Genomic DNA, 24,212 nt, shown 5'->3' with positions numbered 1-24,212 from the left:
ACACTATTTGTAACAAAATTATATTTTGGCAAAGATGAGATAAATGGGCCCTTTCTTTCTTTTCAGATGGAAATATAAATTGGTAAAAACATTTTTGGAAAGAAATAGCATTTATTAAAAATAAGATTTTTGACCTATTTTCTTAAAAATTATCATATACTTTGAACTAGTAATTTCTCCACTGGACACTCTTTTAAATACCCCATATTGAGAAAAGGCTTTAGGTAAGAGATATTATGACACTATTTTTTAAAATTACAATGTCTACTTATATATGCACTATGATTGTAACTGGTTTTTAAATTATTCATATACAAGCACTGGAAAAAAAATGTGCAAATGTGGGAATTTTTGTTGTGTTTCTCTAATTCGTTTTGTGATTTTTACACAGTAGCTAGAAATAGTATCTATTATCTGAATAATGGGGAAGATATGTGTTTTAATTTAAAGTAATAAGAAAATCACCAATAATAGTGATACGGACTAAATTTCTGACTCATTTGCTATTTTTGTTGATGTGTATGTCAGTATATGGCACCCACACAGTCATGAAAACCATGCAAACATAGACCAACAGATCCAAAGAACTGTCAAGGGTTATTCATAAACGAAATAAATGAGAAAGAAAAGGAAGACAGAATTCCCCATTAAAACAAAGCCTGATTTAAGTAATCTGCTTCCAAAATTCTAACTTTCACTAGTCTCTAGTATTACAGACTCCGGAAAGATAAAAGTTTGCCTCAAATGTGAAATTATTTTAAAACTTCACATTCTTTTGAAGAAAATGGCTCACTTTTCAAACCTGGACTCGTAACCAAAATTCAGAAACTATCTCTTTCTAGTTGTATATGTGGCTTTTGTTTCAAACAAATACAACCTTAAATCCATCAGGACCATATTTAAAAGTGATTATTGAAAGTGGAAAAGACTACTCACTTCCAACTATTCTCACCATTGCAGCCTGTATTTCCCTCAAATCCAGTTAAATCTTTAGAAAAGTAAAAACACCAATAAATCGTATATTCATCTCATGTAAATAAACGTTAACGTATTAAAATCATACATACTTGAACCCCAGAACATTATTTTTTTAGTATGATTTGGATTAACATCACATGCAACTTGAAGTATCTGAAACCCTTAGTGATTCTTGCTTTAGAAAAGCATTGTCTCGTATCAATGGTGTACAACAATTTGAAAAAAATCATGATTGACAGGCAAGAGAAAGAAATAAAGGGTATTAGAATAGGAAGAGAGGAAGTCAAACTATCTTCGTTCGCAGGTAACATGATCCTATATCTAGAAAACTCCATCATCTCAGCCCAAAAGCTTCTTAATCTGATAAGCAACTTTAGCAAAGTTTCAGGATACAAAATCAATGTGCAAAAATTGCCAGCATTCCTATACACCAACAACAGGCATACAACCTAATCACGAATGAACTTCCATTCACAACTGCCACAAAAAGAATAAAATACTTAGAAATACAACCAACAAGGGAAGTGAAGGACCTCTTCAAGGAGAACTACAAAGCACTGCTAAAATAAATCAGAGATGACACAAACAAATGGAAAAACATTCCATGCTCACAGATAGGAAGAATCAATATCGTGAAAATGGTCATCCTGCCTAAAGCAATTTATAGATTCAATGCTATTTTCATTAAACTACTGTTGACATTCCTCACAGAATTAGAAAAAAGAATTTTAAAATTCATATGGAACCAAAAAAGAGCCCGAATAGCCAAGACAATCCTAAGCAAAAAAAAAAAGCTGGAGGCTTCATGCTATCCGATGCCAAACTATACTACACAGCTCAAGTAACCAAAACAGCATGGTACTGGTACAAGAACAGACACCAGAAATAAGACTGCACACCTACAACTATCCGATCTTTGACAAACCTGACAAAAACAAACAATGGGGAAAGCATTCCCTATTTAATAAATAGTGCTGGGAGAACTGGCTAGTCATACGCAGAAAACTGAAACTGGACCCCTTCCTTAGACCATATATAAAAATCAATTCAAGATGGATTAAAGATTTGAATACAAACCCAAAACTATAAAAACCCTAGGAGAAAATCTAGGCAATACCATTCAGGACGTAGGCACAGGCCAAGATTCCATGACAAAGATGCCAAAGCAATTGTAACAAAAGCAAAAATTGACAAATGGGATCTAATTAAACTAAAGAGTTTCTGCACACACACAAAAAAAATTATCAACAAAATAAACAGACAACCTACAGAATGGGAAAAAATTTTTGTAATCTAGCCATCTGACAAAAGCCTAATGTCTAACATCTATAAGGAACTTAAGCAAATTTACAAGTCAAAAACAACACCATCAAAAAGTGCAAAAAGGACATGAACAGACATTTTTTTTTTTTTTTTTCCTATTATACTTTAAGTTCTAGGGAACATGTGCACAACGTGCAGGTTTGTTACATATGTTTACTTGTGCCATGTTGGTGTGCTGCACCCATCAACTCGTCAGCACCCATCAACTCATCATTTACATCAGGTATAACTCTCAATGCCATCCCTCCCCCCTTCCCCTCCCCATAATAGGCCCTGGTGTGTGATGTTCCCCTTCCAGAATCTAAGTGATCTCATTGTTCAATTCCCAACTATGAGTGAGAACATGTGGTGTTTGGTTTTCTGTTCTTGCGATAGTTTGCTGAGAATGATGGTTTCCAGCTGCATCTATGTCCCTAAAAAGGACACAAACTCATCCTTTTTTATGGCTGCATAGTATTCCGTGGTGTATATATGCTACATTTTCTTAATCCAGTCTGTCACTGATGGACATTTGGGTTGATTCCAAGTCTTTGCTGTTGCAAATAGTGCCACAATAAACATAGGTGTGCATGTGTCTTTATAGCAGCATGATTTATAATCCTTTGAGTATATACCCAGTAATGGGATGGCTGGGTCACATGGTATTTCTAGCTCTAGATCCTTGAGGAATCGCCACACTGTTTTCCACAATGGTTGAATCACTTTACAATCCCACCAACAGTGTAAAAGTGTTCCTATTTCTCCACATCCTCTCCAGCACCTGTTGTTTCCTGACTTTTTAATGATTGCCATTCTAACTGGCGTGAGATGGTATGTCATGGTGGTTTTGATTTGCATTTCTCTGATGGCCAGTGATGACAAGCATTTTTTCATGTATCTGTTGGTGTGTGCATGTCTTCTTTTGAGAAATGTCTGTTCATATCCTTTGCCCACTTTTTGATGGGGTTGTTTGTTTTTTTCTCATAAATTTGTTTGAGATCTTTGTAGGTTCTGGATATTAGCCCTTTGTCAGATGAGTAGATTGCAAAAATTTTCTCCCTTTCTGTAGGTTGCCTGTTCACTCTGATAGTAGTTTCTTTTGCTGTCCAGAAGCTCTTTAGTTTAATTAGATCCCATTTGTCAATTTTGGCTTTTGTTGCCTTTGCTTTTGGTGTTCTAGACATGAAGTGCTTGCCCATCCCTATGTCCCGAATGGTATTACTTAGGTTTTCGTCTAGGGTTTTTATGGTTTTAGGTCTAACATTTAAGTCTCTAAACCATCTAGAATTAATTTTTATATAAGGAGTAAGGAAAGGATCCAGTTTCAGCTTTCTACTTATGGCTAGCCAGTTTTCCCAGCACCATTTATTAAATAGGGAATCCTTTCCCCATTTCTTGTTTCTCTCAGGTTTGTCAAAGATCAGATGGCTGTAGATGTGTGGTATTATTTCTGAGGACTCTGTTCTGTTCCATTGGTCTATATCTCTGTTTTGGTACCCGTACCATGCTGTTTTGGTTACTGTAGCCTTGTAGTATAGTTTGAAGTCAGGTAGCGTGATGCCTCCAGCTTTGTTTTTTGACATAGGATTGTCTTGGCAATGCGGGCATTTTTTTGGTTCCATATGAACATTAAAGCAGTTTTTCCAATTCTGTGAAGAAAGTCATTGGTAGCTTGATGGCAATGGCATTGAATCTATAAATTACCTTGGGCAGTATGGCCATTTTCACAATATTGATTCTTCATATCCATGAGCATGGTATGTTCTTCCATTTGTTTGTGTCCTCCTTTATTTCACTGAGCAGTGGTTTATAGTTCTCCTTGAAGAGGTCCTTTACATCCCTTGTAAGTTGGATTCCTAGGTATTTTATTCTCTTTGAAGCAATTGTGAATGGAAGCTCATTGCTGATTTGGCTCTCTGTTTGTCTGTTAGTGGTGTATAAGAATGCTTGTGATTTTGCACATTAATTTTGTATCCTGAGACATTGCTGACATTGCTTACCAGCTTAAGGAGATTTTGGGCTGAGATGATGGGGTTTTCTAAATATACAATCATGTCATCTGCAAACAGGGACAATTTGACTTCTTCTTTTCCTAACTGAATACCCTTGATTTCTTTCTCTTGCCTGATTGCCCTAGCCAGAACTTCCAACATTATGTTGAATACAAGTGTTGAGAGAGGGCATCCCTGTCTTGGGCCACTTTTCAAAGGGAATGCTTCCAGTTTTTGCCCATTCAGTATGATATTGGCTGTGGGTTTGTCATAAATAGCTCTTATTATTTTGAGATACGTTCCATCAATACCTAGTTTACTGAGAGTTTTTAGCATGAAGGGCTGTTGAATTTTGTCAAAGGCCTTTGCTGCATCTATTGAGATAATCATGTGGTTTTTGTCTTTGGTTCTGTCTATATGCTGGATTACATTTATTGATTTGTGTATGTTGAACCAGCCTTGCATCCCAGGGATGAAGCCCACTTGATCATGGTGGATAAGCTTTTTGATGTGCTGCTGGATTCGGTTTGCCGGTATTTTATTGAGGATTTTTGCATTGATGTTCATCAGGGAGATTGGTCTAAAATTCTCTTTTTTTGTTGTGTCTCTGCCAGGCTTTGGTATCAGGATGATGTTGGCCTCATAAAATGAGTTAGGGAGGATTCCCTCTTTTTCTATTGATTGGAATAGTTTCAGAAGGAATGGTACCAGCTCCTCCTTGTACCTCTGGCAGAATTCAGCTGTGAATCCACCTGGTCCTGGACTTCTTTTGGTTGGTAGGCTATTAATTATTGCCTCAATTTCAGAGCCCGATATTGGTCTATTCAGGGATTCAACTTCTTCTTGGTTTAGTCTTCAGAGAGAGTAAGTGTCTAGGAAATTATCCATTTCTTCTATTTTTTCTAGTTTATTTGCATAGAGGTGTTTACAGTATTCTCTGATGGTAGTTTGTATTTCTGTGGGGTCGGTGGTGATATCCCCTTTATCATTTTTTATTGCGTCTATTTGATTCTTCTCTCTTTTCTTCTTTATTAGTCTTGCTAGCGGTCTATCAAATTGTTTATCTTTTCAAAAAACCAGCTCCTGGATTCATTGATTTTTGGAGGGTTTTTTGTGTCTCTATCTCCTTCAGTTCTGCTCTGATCTTAGTTATTTCTTGCCTTCTGCTAGCTTTTGAATGTGTTTGCTCTTGCTTCTCTAGTTCTTTTAACTGTGATGTTAGGGTGTCAATTTTAGATCTTTCCAGCTTTCTCTTGTGGGCATTTAATGCTATAAATTTCCCTCTACACACTGCTTTAAATGTGTCCCAGAGATTCTGGTATGTTGTATCTTCGTTCTCCTTGGTTTCAGAGAATATCTTTATTTCTGCCTTCATTTCGTTATGTATCCAGTAGGCATTCAGGAGCAGGTTGTTCAGTTTCCACGTAGTTGAGCAGTTTTGACTGATTTTCTAAGTCCTGAGTTCTAGTTTGATTGCACTGTGGTCTGAGAGACTGTTTGTTATAATTTCTGTTCTTTTACATTTGCTGAGAAGTGCTTTACTTCCAACTATGTGGTCAATTTTGGAATAAGTGTGATGTGGTGCTAAGAAGACTGTATATTCTGTTGATTTGGGGTGGAGAGTTCTGTAGATGTCTATTAGGTCCGCTTGGTGCAGAGTTGAGTTCAATTCCTGGATATCCTTGTTAACTTTCTGTCTCCTTGATCTGTCTAATGTTGACAGTGGGGTGTTGAAGTCTCCCATTATTATTGTATGGGAGTCTAAGTCTCTTTGTAAGTCTCTAAGGACTTGCTTTATGAATCTGGGTGCTCCTGTATTGGGTGCATATATATTTAGGATAGTTAGCTCTTCCTGTTGAATTGATCCCTTTAACATTATGTAATGGCCTTGTCTCTTTTGATCTTTGATGGTTTAAAGTCTGTTTTATCAGACTAAGATTGCAACCCCTGCTTTTTTTTTGTTCTCCATTTGCTTGCTAGATCTTCCTCCATCCCTTTATTTTGAGCCTATGTGTGTCTCTGCATGTGAGATGGGTCTCCTGGATACAGCAACCTGATGGGTCTTGACGCTTTATCCAATCTGCCAGTCTGTGTCTTTCAATTGGACCATTTAGCCCATTTACATTTAAGGTTAATATTGTTATGTGTGAACTTGATCCTATCATTGTGATATTAGCTGGTTATTTTGCTCGTTAGTTGATGCAGTTTCTTCCTAGCATCAATGGTCTTTACATTTTGGCATGTTTTTGCAATGGCTGGTACGGGTTGTTCCTTTCCATGTTTAGGGCTTCCTTCAGGGTCTCTTGTAAGGCAGGCCTGGTCGTGACAAAATCTCTAAGCATTTGCTTATCTGTAAAGGATGTTATTTCTCCTTCACTGATGAAACTTAGTTTGGCTGGATATGAAATTCTGTGTTGAAAAGTCTTTTCTTTAAGAATGTTGAATATTGGCCCCCACTCTCTTCTGGCTTGTAGAGTTTCTGCCGAGAGATCTGCTGTTAGTCTGATGGGCTTCCCTTTGTGGGTAACCCGACCTTTCTCTCTGGCTGCCCTTAACATTTTTTCCTTCATTTCAACTTTGGTGAATCTGACAATTATGTGTCTTGGAGTTGCTCTTCTCGAGGAGCATCTTTGTGGCATTCTTTGTATTTCCTGAATTTGAATGTTGGCCTGCCTTAATAGGTTGGAGAAGTTCTCCTGGATGATATTCTAAAGAGTGTTTTCCAACTTGGTTCCATTTTCCCCCTCACTTTTAGGCACACCAATCAGACATAGATTTGGTCTTTTCACATAATCCCATATTTCTTGGAGGCTTTGTTCATTTCTTTTTCCTTTTTTTTTTTCTCTAGACTTCTCTTCTCGCTTCATTTCATTCATTTGATCTTCAATCATTGATACTCTTTCTTCCAGTTGATCAAGTTGGTTACTGAAGCTTGCGCACTGGTCACATCGTGTCATGGTTTTTATCTCTGTCAGTTCGTTTATGGCCTTCTCTGTATTGATTATTCTAGTTATCTATTCTTCCATTCTTTTTTCAAGATTTTTACTTTCTTTGCACTGGGTACATAGTTCCTCCTTTAGGTCTAGAAGTTTGATCGACTGAAGCCTTCTCTCAACTCGTCGAAGTCATTCTCTGTCCAGCTTTGATCCATTGCTGGCGATGAGCTGCATTCTTTGGAGGGGGAGATGTGCTCTGATTTTTTGAATTTCCAGCTTTTCTGCCCTGCTTTTTCCCCATCTTTGTGGTTTTATCTGCCTTTGGTCTTTGATGCTGGTGACTTACTGATGGGGTTTTGGTGTGTGTGTCCTTTCTGTTTGTTAGTTTTCCTTCTAACAGTCAGGACCCTCAGCTGTAGGTCTGCTGGAGATTGCTTGAGGTCCACTCCAGACCCTGTTTGCCTGAGTATCAGCAGCAGAGGCTACAGAAGATAGAATATTGCTGAAAAAATATGGAACGCTTCACGAGTTTGCATGTCATCCTTGCACAGGAGCCATGCTAATCTTCTCTGTATCGTTCCAATTTTAGTATATGTGCTGCCAAAGTAAGCACGACATTTTCAAAAGAAAACATACACATGGCCAACAAACATGAAGAAAAGCTCAACATCATTGATCATTAGAGAAATGCAAATCAAAACCACAATGAGATACCGTCTCCCACCAATAAGAATAGCCATTGTTAAAAAGTAAAATAACAACAGATGCTGACAAGGTTGTGGAGAAAAAGGATCACTTATACACTGTTTGTGAGAATGTAAATTAGTTCAACCATTGTGGAAGACAGTGTGGCAATTCCTCTAAGACCTAAAGGGCAGAAATGCCATTCGATCCAGCAATCTCATTATAGGGTATATACCCAAAGGAATATAAACTGTTCTATTATAAATATACATACAGACATATGTTCATTGCAGAACGACATGGAATCAATCTAAATGTCCATCAACAACAGACTGGATAAAGAAAATGTGGTATATATACACCATAGAATATTATGCAGCCATAAAAAAGAATGAGATCACGTCCTGTGCAGGAATACGGATGGAGCTGGAGGCCATTATCCTTAGCAAACTAATGCAGAACAGAAAACCAAATACCATGTGTTCTCATTTATAAGTGGGAGCTGAAGGATGAGAACACATATAGACACATGGTGGCAAACAAAACACAGTAGGACCTATCTGAGGCTAGGGGATGGGAAGAGGGAGTGCATCAGGAAGAACAGCTAATGGATGCTGGGCTTAATACATAGGTGATGGGGTGATCTGTGCAGCAAACCATCATGGAACACATTTACCTATGTAACAAACCTGTACATCCTGCACATGTGCCCCTGAATTTAAAAATAAAAGTTGGAAATTTTTAATAATCATGATTGAGATTTAACAAAAAATCAGATTCCAAAATCAAATCAACATGAAGAAAATACTTTCCCTGTTAAAAGTGAGCAAGGTAGAGTATGATTTTATTCAAAAGCCAAAAAAGTACTTAACAAATATAGTAGCAGTATATAACTGATGTAATCGGTTCTATTATAATTTGCTATTAATCCAGCAGAACAGCAATCAATATTTTATTTTCCTTTTCCCTTCACATTTCTGGCAAAGATATGTACAAAAGCAGCAGTCTGAATTAATGAAGGCTACTAACTTAAACATAATTTTTTTTTTTTCTGTTTTTAAATGTCTAATCTAAAAATGGTATTTCAGGCCAGGCCCGGTGGCTCATGCCTGTAATTCTAGCACTTCGGGAGGCCTATGTGGGAGGATCACCTGAAGTCAGGAGTTTGAGACCAGCCTGTTGAGACCAGCCTGGTGAACACAGTGAAACCCCGTCTCTATTAAAAATACAAAAATTAGCCGAGCATGGTGGCGGGCGCCTGTAATCCCAGCTACACAGGAGGCTGAGGCAGGGGAACTGCGGAGGTTGCAGTGAGCCCAGATCATGCCACTGTACTCCAGCCTGGGCGACAGAGGGAGACTCTGTCTCAAAAAATAAAAAAATTAAAATAAAACATAAAAATAAAAACGCTACTGCAAATGACCTTATTACTTTGATATAATTATTAAATAATATATCTCTGAGTCTCTAAAATATTCATTGCCATATATCACTTCATGGCAGTCATTGCTAATTAAAGTGATTTCTGAAAACAGTTTTTCTTTACACATTATCTACCAGAAGTTAGCTGTGCAGAACATGGTAGCAGACTGGGAGAGGGTGGAAAGTAAGGGTTGGGGGAGGAATGATTATCACCTACTTAAGTTTACCTCAACTATAAAGTTTCCTTTCTTAAAATGAGTCTTTATAATTGGTATGATAGCAGGGAGAAGTAATTAGTTATTAACAGACAGCTTTTCTAATTATAGTTTATTTTTGAGACAAGGGTAAAATTCTAAAAGGAAACAGTCCATACATTTTCTGTAAAGATTATATTTTTTATAACTTAAATGGGAAAGGTATAAAGCTTCAAGATCAAAAGATCTGTTTAGTCCAAGGAAAAGCTTCCACTATTTATGTGGCTGAATGATTATGATATTTTCTTTTGATTTTGAAAAGCATAGTAAATACATTCTAACAACTGACTGACATCAGAACAAATCAGTAGGTATACTCCAGTTCAAAGTCTCTTATCTATTAATTTCTGTGAAATGAAACAGTGTTCAAACTGAGAAGAAAATATTCGTATGATTTCCCTTCCTGCAAAAAACCATAATCAGTACAAAACTTCTCTGATTTCCCACATCCATTCAGCTCCACTCCAGCAGAATAGCAATCAACTTTTATTTTCCTTTTCGCTTCACATTTCTGGCAAAGATATGTACAAAGACAGCAATCTAAATTAATAAAGCCCACTAACCCAATACATGGATTTTTTTCTATATGTATTTTTAAAATTATAGATGTATTTTAACATATTTAAATTATGTTTATCCTTATGATATTTCTAATATCCCTTTTTATTCATCTTACTTCCTGTCCATAGTCTTTTTTCAATTATAAATATCATCTGACCTGGATTTTTTATTTCAATTTTTAATTTGCTCCGCAGGATATATTTGGTAGTTGTTTGTCCATTGTTTCTGCCATCTTTTTCAAATTTACTGTATTTTCTTCCTCTACTGTAGAGAAAACACTGTATCTCTTGGCCATCCCAATATTTCCTCGTAATTTCCACTTGCATTCTATCTCCCTTACTCTTACATGAACTCTTAAGGCATTCTTTTTTTATTATTACTATAACTTCTATGTTAGGTTCAGGGGTACATGTGCAGGTTTGTTATACAGGTAAACTGCTTGTCACAGGGGACTGGGGTACAGATTATTTCATCACCCAAGAATAAACACAGTACTCAATAGGTATTTTTCTGATCCTCTCCCTCCTCTAAGACTCCACTCTCAAGTAGGTCTTGGTGCCTGTTGTTCCCCTCTTTGTGTCCATGTGTTCTTGTTTAGCACCCACTTACAAGTGAGAACATGCAGTATTTGGTTTCCTGTTCCTGTGTTATTTTACTTACTATAGAAGCCTCCAGCTCCATCCATGTTATTGATAAGGATATGATCTTCTTTTTTATGACTGTACAGTATTTCATAGTGCATATGTTTCATATTTTATTTATTCAGTCTATCATTGATGGGAATTTAGGTTGATTTCATGTCTGCTATTGTGAATGGTGCTGCAATGAATATATACGCTCATGTGTCTTTATGGTACAGTGATTTATATTCTTTTGGATATATACTCAAAAATGGGATTGCTGGGGTAAATGCTAATTCTGTTTCAAGTTATTTGACAAATCATTACTGTTTTCCACAATGGTTGAACTAATTTACATGCTCATCAGCAATGTATAAGTGTTCCCTTTTCTTCATAACCTTCCAGCATCTGTTATTTTTTTACTTTTTAATAATAGTCATTCTGACTGTTGTAAGATGGGATCTCATTGTGGTTTTGATCTGCATTTCTCTAATGATCAGTGATGTTGAGCATGTTTTCATATTCTTGTTGGTCACATATATATCTTCTTTTGAAAATTGTCAGTTCATGTCTTTGCCCACTTTTTAATGGGTTGTTTTTTACTTATAAATTTAAGCTCCTTAAAGATTCTGGATATTCTACCTTTGTTCGATGCATGGTTGGCAAATATTTTCTCATATTCTATAGATGGTCTGTTTGTTCTGTTAATAGTTTCCTTTGCTTTGCAGAAGTTCTTTAGTTTAATTAGGTCCCATTTGTCAATTTTCACTTTTGTTGCAGTGGCTTTGGGATCTTTGCCATAAAATCTTTGCCAGTTTCTGCATCCAGCATGGTATTTCCTAGGTTGTCTTCCAGGGTTTTTATAGTTTTGGGTTTTATATTAAAGTCTTTCATCCATCTTGAGTTGATATTTTCATGTAGTGTAAAGAAAGGGTCCAGTTTGAATCTTCTGAATATAGCTAGCCAGTTGTGCCAGCACCATTTATTGAATAGATTCCTTCCCCAATGCTTGTTTTTGTGAGCTTTGTGGAATATCAGATGGTTGTAGGTGAAGTGCCTTATTTCTGGGTTGTCTATTCTGTTCCATTGGTCGATGTGTTCATCTTTGTACTAGTACCATCCTGTTTTGATTACTGTAGCCTCTGAAGGCATATTCTAAGTTATTTTTTCAAGACAACTTAAACTTTAATCGTAATTGATGACACCTAAGTCATGTGCACCTACTGAGAATCCGAAGAGGCCTACTAATAGCAAAAACATCAGAACATGAATGTCTGTATCAAAGAACCAGGAATATAGAAGGTACTATTTTTTCTAAAAATTCATATATATATTTTATTATATTTAGTTATATATATAGTATACATAACATATATTATAATATATATAACTGTATAATATATATAATGGGGTATTAGACAACTTTGATTCAAGTCCAACCCCTATAAACAATCAGTTTGAAGATACTGAAGAGGTTAATTTGCCCAGTTAACTTCAGTTGTTTCCATGTTTATAAAATAGTAATAAGAATTATATCTACTAATAGAATTATGATAAAGATTATATATATGAAATGAGAATCAGAGGAACTGGCACAATGTAATTAATCAGTACATGTTAGCCATTACTATTATTGTAATCAGTATTAGGATGAGCAAAATAATTTGTAATCAATATTAGGATGAGAAACTTGGCAAAAGAAAATCCTTTGAGATTCATTCAAATATTAAGCTATTTATTTCATTTATTTCACAAATAATTTTTGAGTACATAATATGCTCCCAACCCTAGCCCAAATTAGGTGCTTGAGACACCTTACTTCACAGTTTATAATCTAGAAGTTCTACATAAAAGCAAAGGCCTGCTCAAGATTAAAGTTTCTGGGGTCTGCATCATTGTTAAGAATATTAATTTTATTATTTTCATTTTGTTGTTTATATATACATCAATATCACATATTTTAATCAAGTTTATAATGGAAAAATAGTGGTATTCACAAATTTGCTGGTAGATGTTAACACTTTTTGAATCTCCTATGGGATATAGAAGCAGAGCTGCCTAGAAGGCAGGTGAGTATAGGGACTGAATATCAGAAGAGGTAAAGATGAGGGAGTCAGCAAGTCAGTGGAAATGGAAGACATGGAAATTGATAAAATTTGTTCAGTGGGAATCTAAGTATGAGAGAAAACGAGGGTGCCATAAAGAATCTTGTAGAATATGTATTTTAAGAAAGATAAGCACACAAATGAGATTAGGCAATGCTATCAAGGGAGGAGAAAAATAAGTGCAAATAATATAGATTTCATCAAAAAGTAATATTCTGAAATAGAAGGAATGATCAATAGTACAAAATTGTGCTAGGAGAGCAAAGAAGTATATTCTATATGCAATATAAGTCACGCAACTAACTGTGGTGACCTTGGAGCAGCTTCAGACAAGCAGACAAGGAAAGCCTCAGTGTGTTGAGGTGTGAATAAATGTGACACCGAATATTGACAAATCTTGGAGACATTTAGCTATGAATAGAGGTAATAGTTACAGCGTAGCTAAAAATTGACTTAAAATAAGGTGAAGATTTATGCATAAATGCATTTGTGGTTTTAAGGGGAAAGATATTTTGACGTTTAATGCCAAGAGGAAGGAATCAGGAGAAAGGGATAAGGTTGAATATGCAAAATGAAAATATTCACTTGAACTAGCGCCCTTAGAACATGCACAGATAGCTGTAGGATCCAGAGCATTGATGAAGGAATTGGTTTATAGAGGAAGAGGCATCAATAGAAGGGGATAATAAAATGATTTATGGACACTGGTAAGTTAGTAGGAATCTCAAAAGTTTCTGTCTCACAGATGCTATTTTTTCTTTACATGATCTGTTAAGAAGGAAGGGAGAAGAGTGGTGGTGGGTTAGAGTATACGGGAGTAGCAGAGGTTGGATATGAAAATGAAACTGTGGGAAATGGAAGATACCTCTCTAGAAAACCACATTAAGAGTTGCTTTGCAGAGTCGAGGGCTTACTTGACTTTGTCATCACAAATTCTCACACTGTTTGATTGGTGTATATTATCTCCACCGAAGTTCACCCAGAGAGAATTAGGAGCCTCTCCCTTTCCATTCCTTTTAGCCTCCAAGGATTTCAGTTCAAGTGGTAGATATTTTTACTTTGTATTCCCAATTTTTCAAACAGAGTATTTCAATTTAAAAATCAGATTATTTTAAACATGGTTGAATCAAACATAATCCTGAATTAATAAAATCTCAATGAACTCCTAGTTAGCATGTTTTGAGTGAGCTAAAAATGCTTTTTAATGTCCTTCTCTCCAAAAAAGTAATGATGATACATCTTGCCAAACCTTTGCACTCACACATGTGTACATGCAGGAGAAAAACAGTGAAGGAACTAGAAATCCAAGTAATTTTGCTGTAAGTTAGCTGCATTTTACTAGAAAAAAAAACTGTGGTCATGATTAACACAGATAACTGCCTAATTGACATTCTGTCTCTTTTCTCCCTCTCTCTCTCTCTCCTTCTTTCCTCCCTCTCTATCAGTTGAACCCTTTTGTTTCCAAGATACCTTTTAGTTTGACTCTAAGGCTGCTCAATTGGGTGTCTCTCATACTGACTAAGGTTGCCTGGCAACATGACTTATAGAATACTCACAAGCCTGTGTGGTAGCTCTATTTTTTGGCTTACAGGTGGGAGATTTGGATAGAATTCTAAGAGATTTTTCACATTGCAATTCTGTTTTGTTTCAGTGGATGTGTAATTAAATTTATTACTTATAACATTATCGTTACAGTTTATTGCACTTCTCAGTATTATTTAGAGGTTTTGGTTTTGTCATAATTGTTAATACTTCTAGAATATTTTTGAAGTTTGAATTATCCCTCAAAATACTACATACCTTTTTCGAATTATATTATTATAAGTCAAAATAAAAAAAAAAATAAAAACCAGAAGGATATTGATGGGAAAGAGATGTAAAGGGAAGTTATTGGGGGTGAGATATATTCTATATGTTCTTGATCTAGATAGCAGTAATTCAGGCATATAACTATGTAAAAACTCATCAATCCATATATTTAATATTAGTGTACTATACACATCTTAATACATACATGATATATTTCAAGATATTCTAAAGATGATGGCAATATGAATAAATATATACACACAGACACAAACAGACACTAGGATATTTCTTTTGGCAAAAGAATCTGTCTTGGGCAAAAAGAAATGCACAGAATTATGGTGTTTTAAAGCTGTAAATAAGTAGTAGAGGTCATCTCATCAACCAATTGATTTGTCAGCTGAATAAACTGAGGCCCAGAGGCATATAATTTCTTTCATAAGTTTCACAACCTACCAATGGCAAAGGTTAAAGAGAAACCTTTAAATTCTTATCTATTTCTTAGTTTGACATTATATAAAGTGCTCCTATCATAAACTTTAACTTTGAGCAATCTTTCAGTTTAGTTCAAAGTATAGAAATTATACATCAAAGAACAGAAATTGAGATTCAATCCCATCTAAAAGGTAAAGCTCTACTCAAGAGAAACAAGTTTAGTTGCTTTTGTACTCTATCAACCTTTATTAGTCATTTATAGACACCGTCCTCTCTTAAATAACTGAATTTATGCTAATATAAGATAGGTAAACTAGACATACCATTTCCCAGCCTCCCAAGTAACTGGGATTACAGGCACATACCACCATACCTGGCTAGTTTTTGTATTTTTAGTAGAGACGGTGTTTCACTGTGTTGGCCAGACTGGTCTCGAACTCCTGACCTCATGGACATCATTCTTAATAGTAAAATGATGGAAAGTGTTCTCTTTGATTCGTGAATAAGAGCAGAATGTTCATTCCTCCTATGTTCATTCAGCATTGTTCTGGACATTCTAGTCAAGTCAATAAGACACATAACATACAATAAAGCTATAAGATTTTGAAAGTGTTAAGTAATACTATCTTTCTTCACAGACAACATGGATATTTACATGGAAAATTCAAAATAATGCACCATAAAAATACTAGAATTAATAAGTTTACAATCTACTATATGCAAGGTCAATATTTAAACATGTATTTTTATACAAGGAACTAAGAGAAAATAATTTTTAAGATATATCTTGCCTGCCCCAAAATGGCCAACTAGACACAGCTAGGAGGAACATCTCCCTCCAAGGAACCAGAACATCAGAAAGGCTGGAGTCCTCTGAGCATATCTTCAGAGGCAAGGTATTGAGAACAGATGGAGGGAAGACACAGATGCTGTACTGAAGGGAGAAGACACTGGGCACCCTGCATAGGACTACTGTTCACCAGGATTTATTCCTGGCCCCAAAGAACCCCTGCAGAAACTAGGAGTTGATCACACAAGGAGCAAGCTGCTCTCATCACAGTCCTCTGGAATCCCAGCAGTAGGAAACCCCTCAACCACCATGGACCCTTCAGTTGGCAGGAAGAGTAACTTAGAAAAGTGTTAAGGGCAGAACTCCAGCCAGTGCAGAGCCCAGAGGGTTTGGCGTTGGAGTGTCTGTAGTGGAGCATGGCCAGGGATGTCCACTTACCTGGGCTCAACTTGTTTCCATAGGAGACTTTAGCCTTAGGGGAACTGTACAACCTGAACTCTGAAGGGCTGTTTTGCCCATAAGACAGGATATGTGTGCACAGAAAAACCTTCCTTTCCCTTCCCTGCCACCACATGTGTGTGCATGTACCCTGCTGTGCCACTGTTGTTGGTGTGGGTGCATGCTGTCCCCAACCCCACCTGTCACACTGCCATTGCATCAGAGCATCAGCAGGCATGAAACCCGCCTACCCTGCCACCACCAGCACCCATCCCTTGCACTGACACTGCTGCCAAAGTGAAACTAGGCAGGGAAAACAGACAGCTTGCCCACAACCTAGGCAGCCACAACCACCAGTGTGAACATGCATAGAGGGCATGCACACTCCTGAGCACCCCTACCACCATGCTAACACCAACACTGGCATAAACACATGAATAGTTGCCAGTGGAGGACCCCTGCCTCCCTGAGTAACACTGCCATCACCATTGCTGTAAACACTTGCTGGCTACCCAGCATCCACTACCACCCTGCCACAGCTGACAAGTGTGCACTTGGCCATGCTGCCACTGCCACAGCTGCTAGCACATGTAAACGAGTATAGATTCCACTGCCACTGCCCTACAAAGAGCTTTGGCTAGCACCATGCATACACGTATTGTGACCAGAAGTCCAGGAGCATTTCAGCCTATCCTTCACAACAGGTTCCTAACCATGAGGGGCCAGAAAACAAAGCCAGCGCCCAATAAGAGTTGCTCAGAATTAGAAAAACACAGTCCAGGAGTCCTGACCTAAGCCTTGACTCCCTAAAATCTTCCAGAAATGAATCCAATTGACTGAATACACCTTATACCACAATTAAACCTCCAAGGTCATTAAACAGGATAAAAGAAAAAAAAATCTAAATGATATGAAATTCAAATATTGAAGGAACAGCAGACCCAAAAAAATGAGAAAGAACCAGCACAAGAACTCTGACAACTCAAAAAAGCAAGAGTGTCTTCTTTTCTCCAAATGACCATGCTAGTTCTCCAAGAAGGGTTGTTAACTGAGCTCAGATGGCTGAGATGACAGAAATAGAATTCAGAATAAGGGTAAGAATGAAGATTTTCATGATTCATGAAAACACTGAAATCCAATCTAAGGAAACTAAGAATCATAATAAAATGATACAGAATCTGACAGACAAAATAGCCAGTATAGAAAAGCAAGAAGCTGACCTCATAGAGCTGAAAAAAAAAATACTACAAGAATTTCATAATGCAATAGCAAGTAAAAGCAACAGATTAGACCAAGCTGAGTAAAGAATTTCAGAGTCTGAATACCGACTTTCTGAAATAATACAGTCAGACAAGAATAAAGAAAACAGAATAAAAAGGAACAAACCAAACCTCAGAGAAACATGGGATTCTATAAAGAGACCATATCTATGACTTATTGACATCTCTGAAAGAGAAAAGGAGAATGAAAGCAACTTGGAAAGCATGATGCAGGTTATCATCCATAAGAATTTCCCCTATCTAGCCAAGGAGGCCAACATTCAAATTCAGGAAATGCAGAGAACCCCCACAAAATACTTCACAAGACCATCCCCAAGATACATAATCAGCATATTCTCCAAGGCTGAAATGAAAGAAAAAATGATAAAGGCAGCGAGAGACAAAGGACAGGTCACCCACAAAGGGAAGCCCATCAGACTAACAGCCAACTTCTCAGAAAGAACCCTACAAGCAAGAAGAGATTGGGGGTCTATATACAACATTCTTACAAAAAGATAAATTCTGACCAAGAATTTCATATACAAACAAACTAAGCTTCATAAGCAAAGGAGAAATAAGATGCTTTCAGACAGGCAAATGCTAAGGGAAATCATTACCACCAAACATGCACATAAGAGCTCCTGAAAAAAGCACTGAATATAAAAAGGAAACACTGTTACCAGCCACTACAAAAACACATTTAAGTACACAGACCAGTGGCACTATAAAGTAACCATAAAAACAAATCTGCATAATAACTGGCTAACAACACAGTGACAGGATCAAATTCACATATATCAATGCTAATATTAAATGTAAGAAGGCTAAATGCTCCAATTAAAAGGCACAGAGTGGCAAGGTGAATAAAGAAGCAAGACTCAGTGGTATGCTGTCTTCAAGAGACCCATCACACATACAATGACACTCACAGGCTCAAACTTAAGGAATGGGAAAACGTCTATCAAGCAAATGGAAAACATAAAAAAACACAAGGGTTACAATCTCAATTTTAGGCAAAACAGACTTTAAATCAACAAAGATCAAAAAAGACAAAAAAGGGCAATTAATGCAATTCATTACAAAAACAGAAGTAAAGTCAAAGGATTTAGGTCAACAAGACCTGACTCTTCTAAACATATATACACCCAACTCAGAAGCACCCAGATTCACAAAGCAAGTTCTTAGTGACCTTCAAGGAAACTTTGACTTCCATATGATAATAGTGAGAAATTTTAAACCAAACCTCAGAGAAACATGGGATTCTATAAAGAGACCATATCTATGACTTATTGACATCCCTGAAAGAGATAAGGAGAATGAAAGCAACTTGGAAAGCATGATGCAGGTTATCATCCATAAGAATTTCCCCTATCTAGCCAAGGAGGCCAACATTCAAATTCAGGAACTCCACTGACAGTATTGGACAGATTATCAAGGCAGAAAGTTAGCAAAGACATTTAGGACTTGACCTCAAAAAGACCAAATGGATCTGATAGATATCTATAGGACTCTCCATCCAAAAACAACAGAATATACATTCTTCTCATTACCACATGGCACATACAGTAAAATCACCCACACAATATGACATATAACAATCAGCAAATGCAAAAGAACTGAAATCATAGCAACTACTCTCTCAGACAACAGCACAATAAAAAGAGAATTCAAGATAATCACTCAAAGTTATACAATTATATGGAAATTAACCTGCCTCAGAATGATTTTGGGGTAAATATTGAAATTAAGACAGAAATCAGGAAGTTCTTTGAAACTGATGAGAATAAAGCTACAACATATTAGAATCTCTGGGACACAGATAAGGCAGTGTTAAGAGGCAAATCTGAAGCACAAAAATGCCCACATCAAAAACTTAGAAGGATCTCAAATTTATAACCTAGAATCACAAATAAAAGAAGTGGAGAAGCAAGAAGAAATCAACTCCAAAGCTAGCAGAAGACCAGAAATAACCATAATCAACGCTGAACTGAAAGAGATTGACATAAAAAAACCATTCAAGTTGGCATTTTTAAAAAATTAAAAAGATGGATAGAAACTAGCTAGATTAATAAACAGAAAAAGACAGAAGATAAACACAATCAGAAATGACAAAGGCAATAACCACTAACCCCACAGAAACATACATATATAACCACCAGAGACTACTATGAAGACCTCTATTCACACAACTCAAAAATCAACATGAAATAGATAGATACCTGAGCACATATACCCACCCAAGACTAAACCATGAAGAAACTGAATCCATGAACAGACCAATAATGATTTCTGAAATTGAATCAGTAATAAATAGTCTACCAACCAAAAAAAAAAGCCCAGCCAGGACCAGATGGATTCATAGGCAATGTCTACCAGACATACAAATAAGAGCTAGTACCATTCTTACTACAATTATTTCCAAAAAAAATGAGGAACAGGGACTCCTCCCCAACTCACTGTATGAGGCCAGCATCATCCTGATACCAAAACCTTGCAGTGACACACCAAAAATGAAAACTTCAGGCCAATATTCTTGATGAAGATGGATTTAAAAATCCTCAACGAAATACCAGCAAACCAAATCCAGTAGTGCCATCAAAAAGCTAATACACCATGATCAAGTAGGCTTTATTCCTGGAAAGCAAAGTTGGTTCAACATATGCAAATCAATAAATGCAATTCATTACAAAAACAGAAGTAAAGTCAAAACTACATGTTTATCTCAATAGAAGCTGAAAAGATGTTTGACAAAATTCAACATCCCTTCATGTTAAAAACTCTCAACAAGCTACATATTGGAGGAACATACCTCAAAATAGTAAAAGCTATCTATGACAAAACCACAGCAAACATCATAATAAATGAGCAAAAGCAAAAGCATTACCCTTGAAAAGCCACACAAGACAAGGATGCCCGCTGTCACCACTCCTATTAAACATAGTATTGAAAGTCCTGGCCACAGACATCCAGCAAGAAAAAGAAATAAAGCATATACATATAGAAAGACAGGGAGTCAAACTATTCCTGTTTGCAGATGACATGCTTCTGTATCTAGAAAAAATCACAATCTCAGCTTGAAAGCTCCTTAAACTGATAAACTTCAGCAAAGTTTCCAGATAAAGAGTCAATGTACAAATTTACTAGCAATATATGTACAAACTAGCAAAAAATGTACAAAAATCACATTTAAAAAAATCCTATATGGCAATGAGAGCCAAGCTGAGAAACAAGTCAGGAACACAATCCCATTCAAAACTGCCACAAAATGAATAAAATACCTAGGAATACAGTTAACCAGGGAGGTGAAAGATCTCTACAATGAGAATCACAAAACATGCTCAAAGCAATCCGAGATGACACAAACAAATAGAAAAATATTCCATGCTCATGGATCTCATGGATAGGAGAAATCAATATTGTTAAAATGGCCATACTGCCCAAAGCAATTTATAGATTCAATGCTATCCCTATCAAACTATAAATAATATTATTCATAGAACTAGAAAAATCTATTTTAAAATTCATATGGAACCAAAAAAGAGCCCAAATATCCAAGGCAATTCTAAGCAAAAAGAACAAAGTTGGATGCATTATGTTACCAACTTCAAACTATACTACAGAGCTACAATAGACAAAATGGCATGGTACTGGTACAAAGGCAGATATATAGGCCAATGGAATACAATAGAGAGCCCAGAATTAAGGCAGCACACCTACAACCATCTGGTCTTCCACAAAGTCAACAAAAGCAAGCAATGAGGAATGGACTCCCTATTCAATGGGAGTGTGCTTGGATAACTGGCTAGCCATATGCAGAAGACTGAAACTGGACTCCTTCCTTATACCACATAGAAAAATCAACTCAAGATGGATTAAAGACTTAAATGTAAAACTCAAAACTATAAAAACCCTGGAAGACAATCTAGAAAATACCATTCTGGATGTAGAACCTGTTACATCCCTTGTAAGTTGGATTCCTAGGTATTTTATTCTCTCTGAAGCAATTGTGAATGGAAGTTCATTCCTGATTTGGCTCTCTGTTTGCCTGTTACTGGTGTATAAGAATGCTTGTGATTTTTGCACATTAATTTTGTATCCGGAGACTTTGCTGAAGTTGCTTATCAGCTTAAGGAGATTTTGGGCTGAGACAATGGGGTTTTCTAAATATACAATCATGTCATCTGCAAACAGGGACAATTTGACTTCTTCTTTTCCTAACTGCATACCCTTGATTTCTTTCTCTTGCCTGATTGCCCTAGCTAGAACTTCCAACACTATGTTGAATAGGAGTGGTGAGAGAGGGCATCCCTGTCTTGTGCCAGTTTTCAAAGGGAATTTTTCCAGTTTTTGCCCATTCAGTATGATATTGGCTGTGGGTTTGTCATAAATAGCTCTTATTATTTTGAGGTACGTTCCATCAATACCGAATTTATTGAGCGTTTTTAGCATGAAGGGCTGTTGAATTTTGTCAAAAGCCTTTTCTGCATCTATTGAGATAATCATGTGGTTCTTGTCTTTGGTTCTGTTGATATGCTGGATTACGTTTATTGATTTGCGAATGTTGAACCAGCCTTGCATCCCAGGGATGAAGCCCACTTGATCATGGTGGATAAGCTTTTTGATGTGCTGCTGAATCCGGTTTGCCAGTATTTTATTGAGGATTTTTGCATCGATGTTCATCAGGGAGATTGGTCTAAAATTCTCTTTTTTTGTTGTGTCTCTGCCAGGACATAGGCATGGGCAAGGACTTCATGTCTAAAACACCAAAAGCAAAGGCAGCAAAAGCCGAAATTGACAAATGGGATCTAATTAAACTAAAGAGCTTCTGCACAGCAAAAGAAACTACCATCAGAGTGAACAGGCAACCTACAGAATGGGAGAACATTTTTGCAATCTACTCATCTGACAAAGGGCTAATATCCAGAATCTACAAAGAACTCAAACAAATTTACAAGAAAAAAACAAACAACCACATCAAAAAGTGGGCAAAGGATGTGAACAGACATTTCTCAAAAAGACATTCATACAGCCAACAGACACATGAAAAAATGCTCATCATCACTGTCCATCAGAGAAATGCAAATCAAAACCACAATGAGATACCATCTCACACCAATTAGAATGACAATCATTAAAAAGTCAGGAAACAACAGGTGTTGGAAAGGATGTGGAGAAATAGGAACACTTTTACACTGTTGGTGGGATTGTAAACTACTTCAACCATTATGGAAAACAGTATGGCGATTCCTCAAGGATCTAGATCTAGATGTACCATATGACCCAGCCATCCCACTACTGGGTATATACCCAAAGGATTATAAATCATGCTGCTATAAAGACACATGCACACGTATGTTTAATGCGGCACTAATCACAATAGCAAAGACTTGGAATCAACCCAAATGTCCATCTGTGACAGACTGGATTAAGAAAATGCGGCACATATACACCATGGAATATTATGCAGCCATAAAAAAGGATGAGTTTGCGTCCTTTGTAGGGACATGGATGCAGCTGGAAACCATCATTCGTAGCAAACTATCACAAGAACAGAAAACCAAACACCGCATGTTCTCACTCATAGGTGGGAACTGAACAATGACATCACTTGTACTTGGGAAGGGGAACATCACACATTGGGGCCTATCATGGGGGGGGAGGGGGGAGGGATTGCATTGGGAATTATACCTGATATAAATGACGAATTGATGCGTGCTGACGAGTTGATGGGTGCAGCACACCAACATGGCACCAGTATACATATGTAACAAACCTGCACGTTATGCACATGTAACCTAGAACTTAAAGTATACTAATAAAATAAAAAAAAAAAGAACCTGTTAAAGGTTTCGTGACAAAAACACCAAAAGCAATTGCAACAAAAGCAAACATTGACAAATGGGATATAACTCAACTAAAGAGCTTCTGTGCAGCAAAAGAAACTATCAACAGAGTAAACAGGCAACCTATAGAATGGGAAAAATATATGCAAACTATACATCTGACAAAGCTCCAATATTCAGCATCTATAAGGAACTTAAACAAATTACAATGAAAAAACAACCCCATTAAACAATGGGCAGAGGACATGAACCAACACTTTTCATATATATGGCCAGCAATCACATGAAAAAGCTCACCATCACTGATCATTAGAGAAATGGAAACCAAAACCACCATAAGATACCATCTTATACCAGTCAGAATGGCTATTGTGAAAAAGTCAAATAATAACAGATACAGGCAAGGTTGTGGAGAAAGGGAATGCTTTTACACTGATGGTGGGAGTGTAAATTAGTTCAACTATTGTGGAAAGCAATGTCATGATTCCTCAAAGAATTAAAAACAGAATTGCCATTTAATTCAGCAATCCTATTACTGGGTATATACATAAAGGAATATAAACCATCCTACCATAAAGACACATGCACATGTATGTTAATTGCAGCACTATTCACAATGACAAAGATATGGAATCAACCTAAATGCCCATCAATAGTAGAATGGATAAAGAAAATATGGCACATATACACTATGGAAAACTATGTAGCCACACACACACAAAAACAAGATCATATCCTTTGCAGTAACATGGATGGAGCAGGAGGCCATCATCCTTAGCAAACCAAGG

General features: G+C 36.7%; 1 protein-coding gene and 1 non-coding gene across 9 annotated transcripts in view; both read right to left on the bottom strand.

Moving 5' to 3' along the window:
• Positions 1 to 24,212, bottom strand: part of GALNT13 (polypeptide N-acetylgalactosaminyltransferase 13) — a 594,017-nt gene that overhangs the window by 535,059 nt on the left and 34,746 nt on the right. The gene's annotated exons all lie outside the window — the stretch shown is intronic.
• LOC111546202 lies at positions 7,714 to 7,820 on the bottom strand. The gene has a single exon (XR_002732681.1). It is a non-coding gene; the product is annotated as a U6 spliceosomal RNA (small nuclear RNA).

Source organism: Piliocolobus tephrosceles, chromosome 11 (genome assembly GCF_002776525.5).
Source record: "Piliocolobus tephrosceles isolate RC106 chromosome 11, ASM277652v3, whole genome shotgun sequence".
In the NCBI taxonomy this organism is placed as follows: domain Eukaryota; kingdom Metazoa; phylum Chordata; class Mammalia; order Primates; family Cercopithecidae; genus Piliocolobus; species Piliocolobus tephrosceles.
Note: the sequence above shows the minus strand (reverse complement) of the source record. Positions and strands in the feature narration are given on the sequence as shown.